We start from the raw sequence: 8,472 nt of genomic DNA on the forward strand, positions 1-8,472 counted from the left end.
GCAGCAAGAACACCAGGAAGCTCCCAGAGGGATTTCGGGGAGTTTGTCCACAGAACCCCGAAGGTGGGGCAGGGCACAGTAATCTGCACACAGTACTCCAGTTGTGCCTTAAGCAAAGTGGTGCACAGCTCCCAACCTCACCTCACTGCTCTTATAATCTTCATTCCCACCGATAAAGCTGGCACATGATGATGGAGCTGTACAGGACTTTGGCCAGGCCACGGCTGGAGCACTGTGTATGGGTCTGTAGGAAGGACGTGCTCTCAGTGGAGATGGTTCAGAGATCTGCCGGGATGGAGCGATGAAGAGGGGCTTGGGTTATTTTCTTGAGAGCAGACCGAGGTAGGTAGGGGTGGGGAAGCCTGATTTAGGGGGCTTATAGGACGAGGAGGGGCATGACCAGAGGTGGGGGAGTGGATAAGAAGCAGCTGTTCCCCTCAGTCAAAGGGTCAATACTGAGACGGGGCATCATTTTGAGGCGAGGGGCAGGAGGTTTTGAGGAAAATGTTATTGTGTTGGGGGTGTCTGGAGGGTAGCTGAGGCGTGAAACCTTTAGTAAATACATCGATGAGCACAAAGTGTCAGTACACTCACGGTTATGGGAAATGTGTCATTGGGTTAGCATACCCTCGATGGGCCACAAGGCCTCCCCAAAGGTGCAGGACTCTGTAACTGTCACCACACTCTGCTAGGTAGTTATTTTAACACACAGTTAAAAGCTTCCCTGCCATTTCCAGTGGTTGGGAGTAAATCGGCTCAGTGGGTTTGGGGCTGGGAGAGGGTGGGATGTGGTGGAGAGATTCACAGACAGCAGCTGAGGGCATGACCACCAAAGGCAGAGCGAGGGGAATTAGAGGGGAAAGGTCCAAGAGGCTGCAATTACACAAGACAGAGATAGGGAGGGGGCTGGAGGAGTGGGGGGGGCCGGAGGAGGTGACGGAGATAGGGAGGATGTGTAGGGGGCTGGAGGAGGTGACGGGGACAGGGAGGGTTTGTAGGGGGATGGAGATGATGACAGAGATAGGGAGGGTTTGGAGGAGGTGACGGAGATAGGGAGGGGATGTAAATGCAGGATGGTAATACAGACGGGGTGCTGACTGGGTGGGATTGCACTGGTGTGTGGCAATGCAGAGACAGAGCAGTGATTTTTCTGTCCTGGCTCCTCAGCCTCAGCAACCACCCACTGTTCCACAGTTTAGAGGTGGTGGGGGAGTGGGGGGAAAGGAGCAAGTGGGTAGGGTCCCCTCCTCAGGTGCAGTGCTCATGACCTCTTCCAAGCGCAACAAAGTTCTTTAGGCATTTTTCTGAAACCTTCTAACAGCCAGTGAACCCAGCAAGAGCCTCTCTAATGCTTTGTATTACATACATTAATGATCACAGGGATTGGGATCTGAATAATCAATGGGAGCATGGGTCATTTACTAGCGACAGAAAATTAGCAAAGGGTGGAGAGGTGGCTCTTAATTAAGGATGGTTTTAGCACTGTATATAATTCAATGTTACATTCAGTTTGAGGAAGAGGGGATTGGGTCCAAAATTAGTCCTTTTAACTTTATTGAGGACAATTGAAGGCAGACCTAGCTTAAATTAACTGATAAATCACAGTAAGTGACAGGTCAATACAGCTGTAGTGGCAGAGATTTAAGGGGCTATATCAGAATTCATAGAACAGGTATAATCTAACTCACTGAGTACACAAGTTGGAAGGGTCATGTGGCTGTAAAGGACACTGGTGAGGCCACTTTTGGAATACTGTGTACAATTTTGGTCTCCTTGCTGTAGGAAGGAGGTTATTAAACTGGAAAGTATGCACAAAATTATTTACAAGGATGTTACCGAGACTGGAGGGTTTGAGTTATAAGGACACACTGAATAGGCTGGAGCTATTTTCCCTGGATCGTCGCAGGCTGATGGGTGACCTTATAGAAGTTTATGAAATCATGAGGGGCATGGATAGGGTGAATGGCCAAAGTCTTTTCCCCCCGGGGTAGGGGAGTCCAAAACTAGAGGGACATAGGTTTAAGGTGAGAGGAGAAAGATTTAAAAGGAACCTGAGGGGCAACTTATTCACGCGGAGGGTGGTGCGTGTATGGAATGAGCTGCCAGAGGAAGTGGTGGGGACTGGTACAATTACAACATTTAAAAGGCATCTGGATGGGGACATGAGTTTAGAGGGATATGGGCCAAATGGGACTAGATTAATTAGGATATCTGGTCGGCACGGACGAGTTGTGCCGAAGGGGTCTGTTTCTGTGCCGTATGACAGTATGAATAAGGCAATGCTGTAAAACCAATGAAAGACCAACAGATATGTTAGAAGCTATAGCATTTTATTTCTTTTTTAATTTTACTTAAATTGATTCAAAGCCACAATCAGAATTACAGGGACCTGTTGACCATAACATATATTTGTAAAAAATATATCGTCTGAGTGCCTCTTTTTTTTTTAAAATTATTTCATTTTTTTTTCTGTCCAACTCCTCTTAAAGCTGCTATGGTTCAAATAACTATACTCTTCAAAGGTGTGTTCGAGTGTGATATCGAGGGAATAGTTTTTATTATTAGAGTATACTTCCAGTCCAGTTATTGTTATACTCAGTCTCGACCAACAAAAAAACAAAGGCAGAAGTGCTCAAGAAATTGCATCCTTCGCTCTCCCAGGGATGGCTTGTGGTTTGTCTTTTTATAAAAAAAAAACCCCCTCTGGTCAATGCAGCATTTGTAGGTCATTTCTCAATGTTGTTTAACATTAATTTACAAGCCAAACCTCTCAGAACCCTCCCAACACTTGCCAATCTGGTTTCTCACATTTAAATTAAAACCGGTAATCTGCTTGTTAAATTCCTGTGATCAGCTCCTTGCTGTGTACTCAATACATACACTTGATAATATACATTACACACGCATACACACACACACACACACACACAGACAGACGTGCCATCTGCTCCCCCTGCCCACCCCCCCCCCCACCCACATGCTCACGGACACACATACACAACAGAGCAAACAAAACCGACACACAATCCCACAAAAATAATAGTCAGTCTTCCAGCAATGTTGATTAGATTTGCCTATGTAAGGACACAGCACCTTTCAGTAATTGTCAGTGAGGATTCCCAGGTGGGAAATGAATGGAACAACACACTTACACAGTGACATTCAGAGCTGCACTTAAATGTTGCATGTTCAGGGAGCGCGCGCGCATGTGTGTGTGTGTGGGGGTGAGGGAGGGAGGTGCAGGGTGGGAAAGGGAGGAAAAGAGAGTATCGTCAAGTATGAAACACTGGCTTGGAAATCCTTCTGTAGTTTGCACCATCGTGACCCCGAACAAATACAGTCATCTGAAGCCTTGCAACTATCACCCACAGCCCCTGCCTGTCCTTCGCTGTTTCGGCCAGAAGCTGCTCAGATTGTACCCTGCTCCCCAACACACACAGAGACTCGCATCAATGCTGGCACTGCCAGGCACAGAACAGGAGGGCAGCGCACTCCTACAGGTGCGGCCTGACACCCCACAGTCAAACATACACACACACACACATCAGACCCCACCTCTCCTTCCCCAAACTCAGTCTCAGACAGCCACTTCCCTCAGGCATTCTTACACCCAGACACCACAACCCCCTGACACACCCACACACACCCTCAAAACCCAGGTGGAGACACACAGATGCACCCACGTCACTCCCCACCAGGTACAGACACACACACTCCCCAGGTACAGGCAGACGCGCGCGCACACTCCCCAGGTACTGACATTGTCACAGCCACACTGAAGCAACTTCGGCTTAGTACAGTTGACAGCGCGGCCCCCCCCCCCCCCTCTCCCCCCCCCCCCAACCCCCCCAGCACGTGCTACATGTAATGGTGCTCCTCCCAGTTCAGGACTGGACAGGAAGTCTGGTGAGCATCGAGCCCCCTCCTCACGTCCCTCTGCACCGCAGCACATCGCCAAACCGCCTGGGGCTGAACGGCCTACGCCTGGTCCTTACGTTCATGATCAGGGTAAATCGCACCTCCCCCTCCCCCACATCAACTCCAAGGGAAGGGAAAGCTTATCCCCTCCTCAGCCTCTCCCCAGGGACAGGGGCGGCACCCACTTTGTGAGCGAGCTGTGACCCCAGATCCCCGAAGGGGATGGGCACTGTCACCGAAGCTTTTGGTCTCTCCTTTTGTCAGGACTAATGCAAGAATGCCAGAGTTAAACCTCCCCACACCAAATCCCGACAGTTCGTGCCCCAAGAGGTAGAGGGCACCGACTGGTCAGTGAGCCAACTCAGAGTGGCCAAGCCATGGGCCTGTGATGGGGTTGGGGGGGGCTCCTCCCCCCAGAGAAAGCCTCGTGGGCCGGTGCACGTCCCTCCTGTTTGCACAGCTCCGGCCCAAACCGTCATGGCTCCGCGCGAGTTCGGGAAAACCGGAGACAAGGCAAGCTCTCCCTCAGCCTTGATCGAGGGGGTCTGTGCCCCTCGCCAAGCAACTGGCATATAACGTCTTCCGCAGCTGGGACGGCCCAGACAGAGCTGTGTAAACGCAACACCAGGTACCCATGGCAAACACAGACAGTGCTGAGGGGCAGGGAGGGGGAGATTGAACAGAGATGACCCTTAAAGGGGTGGGGGGGGGGGGGGAGGAATAGGATACAGTGGGGTCCGGGGAGGGGGGGGGGGGAGAGGATCAAGAGAAATGACAGAAGCTGGGGGAACATGAAAAGGATTTGGGTGCATACAGGGGTGGGGACTACTCAAATAGACCATTTCCAAGGGCCGGCACAGGAGGCCAAATGGCCTGTTCCCCGAGCTTCCTCACCTGAGGGGCTGCGAGGGGAAGGCTGTAAAACTGGACAGAATTTAAACCTCCTGGCCATCTCCTGCAGAGGCAAGGAAGAGACTGCTCTGCTCGGAGAGTTTGCAAGCCTCTGGAACGCTGCGCTGTCACAGTCTGTCTGAGACGGTGAGAATGCCCGGTTTGTGGAGGGGCGGAACGGAGGTGGGCTACCGGCTGGGATCGCCAAGAATGCTGGGATGGGTTAGGGGGCCAAACAGCCTGTCGCCAATTGGTACAATACCACCCAACATCCACACGAGGGAAACGCATTAGATAAAGTACACCTACTGAAACACCCCAACTCTTTCACACTACAGCTCCACCCTCGGGCGACTGGCTGTGTGTGTGGAGTTTGCGCATTCTCCCCGTGTCTATGTGGGTTTCCTCCCACAGTCCAAAGATGTGCAGGTTAGGGTGGGTTGGCCATGGGAAATTGTCCCGTAGTGCCCAGGGATGTGCAGGTTAGGGTGGATTGGCCGTGGGAAATTGTCCCATAGTGCCCAGGGATGTGCAGGTTAGGGTGGGATTGGCCATGGGAAATGCAGGGTTATGGGTTTTTTTTTGGGGGGGAGGGGTGGAGGACGAGGAGTGAGGGTTGGTGCAGATGTGATGGGCCAAACGGCCTCTTTCTGCACTGCAGGGATTCTATGATTAACCCGGAGCTCTGAAAGTCCTGAAATGAAAACTGAAAAACTCCACTCGAGCTGTCCAATTGGAGGGGCTGGATTTATTCCAGTGTCTCCCCTTCCATGGTCCCACCAAGATTGTGGGGTGCTGGGGGTGCGGTGTCGCAAAGATTTCCAAGCCACAAAACAGGTGGGGTGGGAGTTGGGGGTTTGTATACTGGGGTAGGTGGGCCGGCCAACGTTAGATCAGCTGAGAACTGAAAGCTAGTGCATGGTACAGACAGACAGGCATTCTCTCTCTCTCTCACACACACAGACACACACCTCGCCCCTCTTACCTCCCCATCCCCGAGAAACAGTACATTCGGTATTTCGTTAATAGTCTTTATGGCTCAGTTGAGAACACCCCCAGCCCCTCACCCCTCACCCCTCCCCAAGAAAGAAGTCTCTTGAACAATGTGCAGTCTCATTTCCACAGCAGTGCAAGGATGCCCCCACGAGGGGGGTAGTTGTGTGTTTGTGCTGCTTATCCTTCACAGGAAGCCCCTTCCCTCCAGACTTTCTCTCCCACGCACCCCACTGCTCCCCCCCCCCCCCAGAAACTCTTTACCCCATTCCTAAGGCATCGCCTCCTTCGCTCGGTGCCACCTGCGCACGCACGCTGCCTGACCACAGCTTCCCCCCGGACATTCGCTCTCCCCCCTCCCCACCAACCAGCCCACTCTCTCTCGTCAGTCTCTCTCCCTGCCCACCCCGCAATTCTTTCTCCTCCACACCGCAACCGCAACCCCAGCCTCCTCCCGCAACTCCCACTGTTCTCATTTCTGCACAAACAAAAAGAAATGAAAGTGCTCTCGATTGCAAAGCAAGTGTTTGGACCTACGTGTCGGAATCCAACCGGGAATGTCACCCGCCTCCCCTCCACACCTCCCCGCACACCCGCCCCACCTCAACCACCACCTCCCCAGCCCAATAATACATTGTGGCTGTAGGCCTTCGTCTGTCAAGGGTGTCGTGGTCAAACATGTTGTGTTACATGCTAAAGAGATCTTCAAAATCAGCTGAGGGAGAGCAACACCATCGAGGGAGGAGTGGCCTCTGTTCAACCTGACCTGTAAATCCACTTTATCACCGGCTTTGGAGGAAGGCTGTCTGTGGGTCGCCTTCACTGGAGGTGGGGCCAGACGACTCCCCCCCCACCCCACCTCCAATACTTCCAGGCCAGTCCTCCTGTTTTCCTTTGGGCAGGCACGAATCAAATTTAGCGCTACTCTGAAGTCTTCAGACAAACCCTCACTCTATGCTCCCAAATACACTGATTTACTGGTCGAGCGTAACATTCGCACCACATAAATGCTGGGCAATGACCATCTCCAACCCGAGAGAATCTAACCATCACCCGCCCCCCCACCAACCTCCCTTTGACGTTCAATGGCGTTACCATCACTGAATCCCACCCCCACCCCGCCACTATCAACATCCTGGGGGTTACCCATTGAGCAGAAACTGAACCTGGACCCCCAGCCCCATATCAATCCCGTGTCTACAAGGAGCAGGTCGGAGGCTGGGAATCCTGCAGCGAGTAACTCCCCTCCTGACCAACTCTCCCCCACCTCCCCCCCAAAGCCTGTCTCCCCTCACCCTACCATCGACAAGGCACATGTCAGGAGTGCGAGGTGGGGGGACACACGCCCCACTCGCCTGGACGGCGCGCGGCTCCAACAACACTCGAGAAGCTCGACGCTGTCCGGGGACAGAGCAGCACCCCCACTCCCCTCTCCCAACTCGACTGGCACCACATCCACTCCCCCCCACACCCCCGACGCACAGTCGCAGAAGTGTGCACCGTCTACAAGAGGTGCTGCAGAAACTCACCAGAGATCCTCAGGCAGCACCTTCCAAACCCCACCCCCCCACTTCCATCCAGAAGGACAAGGGGCAGCAGATACATGGGAACACCAGCCCCCGCAAGTTCCCCTCCGAGCCCCTCACCGTCCCGACTTGGAAATATATCGGCCGTTCCTTCACTGTGGCTGGGTCAGAATCCCTGGAATTCCCTCCCTGAGGGAGGTCACAACCCACAGCAGGTGGGCTGCAACGGTTCAAGGAGGCAGCTCACCACTACCGCCCACCTTCTCAAGGAGGGGGGGGGACAACTAGGGACGGGGCAATAAATGCTGGGCCCAGCCAGCAACGCTCCCGTCCCACAAAATGAATTTTAAAAACCAAAAACCAACCATCTGATATACTGACTCTCTCCCCTCTTCCACCACGGAGATCTCGGCTAGTATCTCCTGGATGCTGTGTGGGGGGAGCGGTTAGTTTTGACAGGGTGGGGGGGGGGGGGGGGGGGTTTACAGCACAAGCTGCCCGCACAGCACATTGGCAGTGCCTGTCCTAAGCCGTCACTGTCCCCCCACACCGTTACACGCTCTGGGTAACCAGACAAATCCAAACCAAAACACCGCAGATGCCAATAAACCCGAGGCAGAAACAGGAGGAGAGGCGATGGCTGATTGGCTGCTTGGGGGAAGGAGAAGGGGGGTCTCTCTCTCTCTCACTCACCCACAGCTTTTGCTTGCTCCTCACACAATAGGTATGATTTGCCCCCATCCCACCACCAAATCTCTACAGTCCTTGGTCATTACATCTCACAGAGAGGAAGAGAAGGGACACAGAGAGAGAGAGAGAGAGAGAGAGAGAGACAGACAGAGAGGGAGCGAGAGACAGAGAGACTTCGCAAAGTGTTAAGGCTTACAGCGTTCGTTAGTCAGCAAATGTTACTAGATCGCCCTCGCCCCACCCCCAATACCCATTGACGGCAATGCCCGAGGAATTGAGGGGGGGACAAGAGAGACAAAGTGAGAAGACATTGTAGATAGGGGTAAAATAGTTACCCCTATATCACTGACAGTAGAGGGGGGGGGAAGCAAGAATGCCCTTAACAGTTTTTGAAACCCTGGGGGGTGACACTGACCGTTCCTGTGTGTGGGGTGGGGGGGGGGGGGGGGGGGGG

The sequence above is a fragment of the Rhincodon typus genome, chromosome 41 (assembly GCF_021869965.1).
Source record: "Rhincodon typus isolate 14 chromosome 41, sRhiTyp1.1, whole genome shotgun sequence".
Lineage (NCBI taxonomy): Eukaryota > Metazoa > Chordata > Chondrichthyes > Orectolobiformes > Rhincodontidae > Rhincodon > Rhincodon typus.